The following is an 8,040-nucleotide window of genomic DNA, read 5'->3' on the forward strand; positions in this document are numbered from 1 at the left end:
AAAGCACATGTCCATTATACTCAACTTCTAGTGTGAGGCACGCAAGGACGACAAGGTTGGGTGTGTGCTATTGTTACCTCCTCTTACAGACAGGGAAGCTGAGACATGGGGAGGTTACACTCACACTTTCCCAAGTCACACAGTTGGAAGTGGCAGAATTAGGATTAAAATTCAGGAAGGTCGGATCTTGAGCCCAGACTCAGTCACCCCTGGATACTTCCCTCGTGTGCTGTACCAGACTGCCTCTAGTTTAACAACCTGCCCTTTCATTGTATTTCCCTATTCTTCGCATTAACCTGACACTGAGGTCCAATGTTGTAAATTCTTTCTATAAGGCAGGAGGCACGTGCAGTGTCTCCCCAACATAGTGATGGAACTGAAGCTGCCATTGAAACAATAGGACTCCTATGAAGGGAGCAGTTTAAGAGAGCGATAATGGAGGTGTGTGTGTGGACTGGCGATGCGGGGAAATGGTAAGTTCAGCACAGTAGCTGGAAAAGTATCACACAGACAGGAACGGCTGACGAATGTCTGCTGTTCAGCAGCATTCGCGCCACAGAAATGAAGTGTAAGGTGAAGGGCAGGTCTCAGCCACCTCACAAACTTGTTTAACATATGATGTACCTTAAGCGTAGTACAATTTCAGTGATTTTTCTCAGTGATTTTTCACACTGCTTTCATTGGAAAATGCATTTTAATTTCTGACAGGGTATGCCAGGACTCGCGGATGAAGAGACTGAAGAAATGTTTGCTGCACAATCCGACTGGTAAGGAATGCCAGCTCTGCCCCCCCCCGGTCCCATCTGGCTCTCTTTCACCCTGGCTCCTGAGCTGCAGCCCCCGGGACAGCCTGGCACTTCTGCCGCTCTGGCTGCTGTAGTAGGAGGATGTGGTAGACAGAGCAATGGCTCCCCAAAGATGTACTCTCCTAACCCCAGGAACCTGTGAATATATTACCTTACATGATAGAAGGACTTGGCAGATGCGATTAAGTTAAGGGTCTTAAGATGAGGAAATTATCCTGAACTATTCAGGTGGGTCCAATGTAATTGCCAGGGTCCTTATAACGGAAAGAGGAAGGCAGGCGTGTCAGAGAGAAATTTGAAGATGCTATACTCTGAAGATGGAGGAAGGGGCCGTGAGCCAAGGCGTGGAGGTAGCTTCTAGGAGCAGAAAAAGGCAAGGCAATGGATTCTTCCTTAGAGCCTCTAGCCTCCAGAAGGGACGCAGCCCTGCTGACATCTTGATTTTAGCCAAATAAAACCTGTTTTGGACTTCTGACCTCCAGAACCAGAAGAGAATAAATGTATTTCGTTTTAAGCCACTCAGTTTGTGTTAGTTTGTTGCAGCAGCAATAGGAAACTAACCTGGGGGCAAAGTTGGAAGCAGGTGCCAGCTGAATGCCCACAGACAGGATGAGATGGGCAAGGTGACATGGACACAGGCGGGGAAGGGGGAGGGGCCTGTGTGAGGACATACCCCGGCCACCCTGTGCTCTCCATGCTCCGTCTCCATGCATCCACATTTGTGAACTGTCCTCACCTCCCCCGCCCCAGGCCTTTTCTCAAAGCAAGTGGGAGACTCCTGTTTGGAGCCAATCACCCACCTCAGGTCTCTGTGCTAGAAATACACCAAATAACTTCTTCCAGGCCTAAAGGGCTGATGACTAGCCCTTGATTTCAGGGGCTCCTGCCCATTTCCTGGGCCACACTGAATTGCCTCATTGGGTTTCTCCTTCAAAGTGTTTTCCTTGCTCGAGTTTTCAGCGATTTGGCTGATGGCACTGCTCTCTCTCTGGCTTTCCTGGGAGTCTTGGTTCATTACATCCATTAGCACTTCTCCAATTCTCCCCAGCAGGAGATTTTCAAAAGCATTAGTCGAAAGGGCAGCCACCTCCTCTCCAGCAGAGCGCTGGCATCCTGGCTCTGTTCTGGTCCCGTCACCTGCCCATCCCTTGGCAGTGGAGACATCCCAGATGGCCTCTCTGCATTGTGAGGTGTGTTTCTGGTTAGAGCAACCTGTGTGCCCTTGGGCTTTACAAGGATGGCATTCCTTTGTAGTGATTGTTCCCTGATTGGGAAGATAATCACATTCAGAGCCTATGGAGAAAGTGAAAATATACCCCGAGTGAATAAAACCTGCTTTCTTCCTACACTCAGGAGGTTCTTGTTTCACCTGCGTCAACTGTGATCACAGGGCACTGCGTGGACCGCCCCACTCGGGTTAGGAACCTCATTAGGGAGCATCTGACAAAGACAGGGGACCTGTCTCCAGCTTCAGTGGCAAATTTCCTCACTTTTGCAAGAGCATTTTGCTCTCCAAATTGCTGAATGAAAATCAGACTGTGCTTCATTGTTAAGCATCCAGAACGTTGTTAATTGAATGTAGAGGACAGCGTTAGGCTGGATTAGCTATGCAGACAAATAAGCAGAATTTGAGGCTCAGAACATTGAAAACTAAGATTCCAAATTATAATAATGCCTTAATAATTCCAAATATCAATGGAAGGTACTTAATCCAGCTGCATTTTTTTTTAAGATCTGTTTCTCATTCTTTAGCCAGAGCTACGGATGATAGGAACTTTTATACAAGTGGCAGCCTCCAAGAATCTATAGGCCAAATGTAGATGAAGTCAAGTGGAGGGACAACAGACAGCAGAAAAACTGACTCTTAAGAACCAGGAACTTATATTAACAAAAAAAATCATAAACAACCAGGACTATATTATATTAACAACAACAAAAATAGTATGTGCCCTTTGGAAACATTTAGTGAAAGAATGAAAAAATGGCATGCATGCTGTCACCCCCTTTCTGTGACAGTGGCAGACCTCATTAATCAATCACCATACTTTTCCTGCTAGACCAAAATGTTGCATTAAAATCCTTCTCTGCACAGTCAGAGGACAGGATTTGGCAGACAAGTTAAAACTCTAGTCTGCAAATTAGAGTCACCCATTAGCAATTTCACTCAAAATCCCTTCAGATTCTGAGAATTTAGATCACTAGGATGCCTACATGTCTAGAGCAATGTGCTAGGCCCTGGGAGAAAAGGGATACAACAGACGTTTTGTTGAACTAAATGGAATGAGTTTGTAAGATATGGGAAATCTCCCCAAGAAAGATAATATTTAAGTTGGCCTCTTAAGAGGAAGAGGGAGTAAAGACCATCAGAAAGGGGCAAGAGCGTGAACAGCCAAGGGGAAAAAAGTATGCTTCTGGCACATTCCAGGACCCATAAGGATGAGGTGTGGGATGAGGCTAGGAAAATAAGCTGAAGTCATTTTGCGAAGGGCCTTGAATGTCACACTGGGAGTTTCCTGCAGCAAATGGAGAGCTGATGATGGTTTGTGAGGAGTGACCCAAGGCTATCCACGTTTTAGAAAGGTAACTCCGTCAGCTTCGTGCAGGAGGGTGTGCACAAGGGTGAGCCCAGAGAAAGGAATCTAAAGTCTTACAGGAAAGGATGAAATCCTTTCACCTCCCTTCCTCCCTGCCAACATTACAGAGCCTGATAGCTCATTTCTGGATTGATGACCTTTAAATTGTTCTAGGTGCCTCTTCCTGAATTGTGGGAATCCTTCTACTGCTTCCATTCACCCAAAAGTCTAGGGACTTTGAGGCCTCTAGTGACCTGTTTCTCTCTACACTGGACCACTAGATTGCAAGCTCCCTGAGGACCAGGGAGAAGCCCCATGTTGTCCCAGTACCAGCCTATTCCTGGCCCACTAAGTGCCCCACAGATATATGTTGAATTAATTCATTGTAGGATATTTCTCTTTTTATTAAATATACCCGTACTGCATGTTCCACCCCAGCAGGGCAGATCTCGATATTTTCTGGGCAGGAAAGCCTTTCCCAGACTCCTTTCTGTAATCTCATTCCACTTGAAGAGAAAGGCTTCTCTCCTCCATTCCCACAAAACTCAGTTCACACTCCTCCCTTCTAAGAATGTTCTGGATAATATACAGACCTGCCCCATCACTCTAGAGCTTGGGCTTTATAAATCTAAGGGGTGTGCACTCCTCATATACCCCTGCCTCCAGGGAAAGCTTTGCTGCCCCTTTGTCTCCAAAGGCTTTGTTAGCTCAGACTCATGAAATATTCCAGTTGGAAGCAAGCATACATGACCAACTCTGTTGTGTTGCGGTGGAGGACCCGAAGCCCTGCATTACCCAGCTTGTGAGCGCAGAGTCAGGATTAACTCAGTCTCCTGACCTCTCCACTGACAACAAAACTCACAGCTGCCTCGCCTATTCGCTGAGTGCACAACCCATGAACTTTCTGCAAACTGTTGTTAACGGAGGTGACAAGCATATATAGAAGACTGACTTTGAAAGAAACATTTTTTTCAAATAAAATCCATCTCACCCCACAATGGCCTGGAGCATGATTTTTAGGGGGTGGCAGTGCTCCAGAAGGCACTTCACGGTCTCCTCTCATGGTATTTGAATAAATCCCAGTTGGTGTCACCATCTTGGCAAATGGGATCAGTACAGATTGCCACCGGAGGGGCAGAATTAGTAGAGAGACTGTCTGAAGGAGGGGACAGTTATAAGACACCTACCACAGGGCTGGCCCGTACTTGAGTCTCAAACTGGTCATTTTGTTTCTGTTCTTTGTGTTTCCAGACGCTGTGGCTCAGGCCTGGGATGTTACCATTCACCCCTGAAGGATCCTGGAGAAAGCTGTGGGGGGACTTGACTGATGTTTGAGGGGAGAACTATCATTTATTAAGTCTCAGCTCGAAGCCAGGGATGTTGCCAGACATTTCCATATCTCGTTTATTCCTCTCAAACCCAGTGAGGCAGCATTGTCGTTCAGGCAGGCTTCCTTATGTTGCTGATAGCTCAGAGCCTCCTTGTCAGTTACACTACTATTGGGAAATTGTTGTAAATTGTATGTTGTGTTCATTTGTTTATCTTTGCATTATACACACTGTTTAAGAACGTAAATCATTTGCATTCATGGGTTTCCGTTCTGCAAAAGGAGTTAATAATAGTTCCTACTTAATAGTGTGGTCATGAGAATGACATGAGGTAATGCACGCAAGATACTCAGAACAGTGGCTGACACCAGGCACCCACTCAGTTTCTTTGTAGACTGCAATTACTATAATGATGATGAGTGATGCTGTTTTGGTTTACTTAGTGTTACATGTTTTGTTTCCTTTTCAAAATGAAGCTAATTTTTTTCTAATAACAAAAGTAATACATGAAAAACAGAGCATAGAGACTAGCAATAAATAATGTTAAACGTTTTTAATACCGTGGCTAGACTATTTTAGATCCTTTTTGTATACATATGCACATACATACAAGTACACACACACATATATGATGTGTTTTCAAAACACATTTTAAGCTATCGAGAATTTATCTAACCCAAAAAGCAGTCATTCATTTAACCACTCATTCACTTATCCAACAAAAATTATTGAGAATTTGCTAAGACTGGACAGGGCGTTGAGCAAGGCCGTGCTGACTTCTCAGACACTTCACAGCTTGAAATGAGTGACTTTGAGAAGCACGTAGGATTCCTGTAAGAGAAACAAACCTGGCTGGCTGGCAGCAGAACAGACATTTGACACTCCTTCATTTGACACTCTTGTCTCAAAAGCCTTGAGGATATTCAGACCCTCGCCCTACCCGCTCTGCATGCACCCACCTCAGCCCTCCCCTCTCCTAACACACACATCAGCCAAAGTGGTGGGGACATCCACTGTTCCAACTGCCTTTGCGAGAAGCTTTTTGGGTTGTGTGAATAAAATTATCTTAATTTTTATAGGGAAACATGATTGTTTCAACAAAGAGCTCATTCACGGATTAAATATGACAAAAGCCATAGGAGGACTGTTTACTGTTGGCAATTAATCAGGCTTAATCCACCCGGTGGCCAAGGCAAGCACTTGTACTCAGCCGTGTTCAGGGAACAGTTGGGGCCCTCCGAGCCACCGCAAGGACTGCCGGCAAGCTCTGCCCAGGTTGCTGGTGTAGGAGAGGCTGGTGTGCATTATTTATGTTCCCCTTTCAAAACAAACCCAACAAAAGAACAAAGCTTCCCTTCTGCTGGCAACGTTAGCAGCCCCGACATATGGCGCCCCGGTTCTTTCTGCTGAGGAGTGGGCGTCCAGGTTGCGGGAAGATGCTGCCTGCAGCCATCTGCTGGGTGCCAGCTCTTCACTCTGAGCTGAATTCTAACTGTGGAACGGGCCTCGGGAAGGAGGGCGGGGGAGATTGGCTTGGATAGAAGACACGATTTTGTGACAGTGGAAATGTGCCCATCCAGATTGCCACTCATGACGCACGTGGTCCAAGTCTATTTTCTGGGAGAAGTGTGAGATCGTGTGTGTGAGAAAAAGTAGATGAAGGGCGTAAGGAGAAGGGGAAAGGGGGAGAGGGACGCTCAGACAGGTGAGTGAGCTATTTGGAAGTTCCTGACCACAATTTCTCAAAGATATTTGGATACTTCCAGCCTCTCTCACACATATCCTTATGAAAACACTTACAGTGATAGCACCCACAGTGGGTGGAAACTGTGTTTTCAGGAGTGATTTGGGTCACAAAATTAATGTTTAGTATCATGTGGCATAACAATAACCCTTTTGTGCTCAGAGGTTCTGAAATGATAGACATGGAGGATCCATGAAGGGATGGTGACACTAGTGTGGCCCTTTCCGTGCAGTAAACTTGGCTTCTGTGCCCCTGTGATCTGACGTACAGCACAATATGAGGCAGTAGCAGAAGTCACAGAGCACTAAGCTGGTGTGTGTGTGCGTGCGTGTGCGTGCACATGCAATTCCTTAAAGCTATTAAAAATACTTACAACGTGTGAATTTTAATGTCACATACCTCATGCCGTTGTGACTTGCCATGTGTGGGCACCCTGTGCTGGGAAAAACATGAACATACATAGATGCACATTTTAAAAACCAACTCAAAACACATATTTGTCCCTGGAGATCATGAAATTCCCTGAAGACTATTGTTCTCTTGGCTCAAACTCTGAGCAGTGGAATTTGTTACCTTACGCTGAGATTAATGGGACTGTGTCAGGGTTTTCTGCCCTTTGTTTCCCTTTTCCTGGAGACCCAGGGATTTTACAATGTTACTGAAACCGCCACCTCACACCTGTGATAGTCACAAGATGGGCCCTTTTCTTCTTGCCCCCAGCACACCCAGGGACAGGAGCCTTTCAAGGGTTGCTAATCCCTCAGCAAAGGCAGAACAGGTGGAGAAGGCATTTTGATAAGATGTTTTTCCCCCAGACTTGGAGGAAAAAAATTAGAGAAATTTGAACACTTTCATTTTCTTAAGGGTATTTCTCTTCCAGAGTAAAAATAACATGACGGTCCCTGGCTCTTGCCTCTACCATCTTCCCTGGAGGGACCCCTTGGGATGGTCCAGGGATGTTGGCCCCCATCTGTGCGATGCCCTGGGAAATGTCCCATTGGCCTGATGGAAGGGGAGATCTGGGTGATTTTGACACACACCCTGTTCCTGCTGTTTGCCTCCTGGAACTCATTGAGTTGTCTTTCTCCCCAGCCAAAGAATAACATCTGAAAGTATAAAATGTAATTTGTAAGAAAGAGGAGAGGAGGAAATTCGGCATTTGTATATCCTAACAAGCATTCCCTGACACTAGATGGAGGTTGGCTTCCGGAGACCGTCGTGTCTCCCAGAGGGACTCTCCTCCACTGGGAAGCAGTTCTGCTGTGGGGTCACTGTGGTTGAGGCCTCGTCAGCACATGAGGCGTGCTCAGATCCCGGCACCCCAGGGTTGGGAAACAACGCCCCTTAGAGCAGAGGTCAGCACGCTTTTCCTGTAAAGGACCAGATAGTGGGCATTTTAGCCTTGCCAGGTCAAGAGGCAAAATTGAGCAACGGTTCTCACTGAAAAGCTAAACAGACCTTTGGACATTTTACAATCTACATTTAAAAACGTAAAAACCATTCTTAGCTCCCAGGCTATACAAAACGTGCGGCAGGCCAACATTTGAAGTCCCTCAGCAGCCTCCCCATAAGTGGCTGTCCTGACTTGG

The 8,040-nt window shown here is 46.1% G+C and overlaps 1 long non-coding RNA gene across 1 annotated transcript in view; it reads left to right on the forward strand.

The window, feature by feature from the left end:
- Positions 1 to 5,272, forward strand: part of LOC147918067 (uncharacterized) — a 34,124-nt gene extending 28,852 nt beyond the window's left edge. Inside the window, exons 2-3 of the long non-coding RNA XR_015549158.1 lie at positions 709 to 767; positions 4,631 to 5,272. This is a non-coding gene — a long non-coding RNA (uncharacterized LOC147918067). The remainder of the gene's footprint in view (positions 1 to 708; positions 768 to 4,630) is intronic.
- The last annotated feature ends 2,768 nt before the right edge of the window (positions 5,273 to 8,040 follow it).

This window comes from Ceratotherium simum, chromosome 2, assembly GCF_057802395.1.
Source record: "Ceratotherium simum simum isolate JZ-2026a chromosome 2, ASM5780239v1, whole genome shotgun sequence".
NCBI lineage: Eukaryota > Metazoa > Chordata > Mammalia > Perissodactyla > Rhinocerotidae > Ceratotherium > Ceratotherium simum.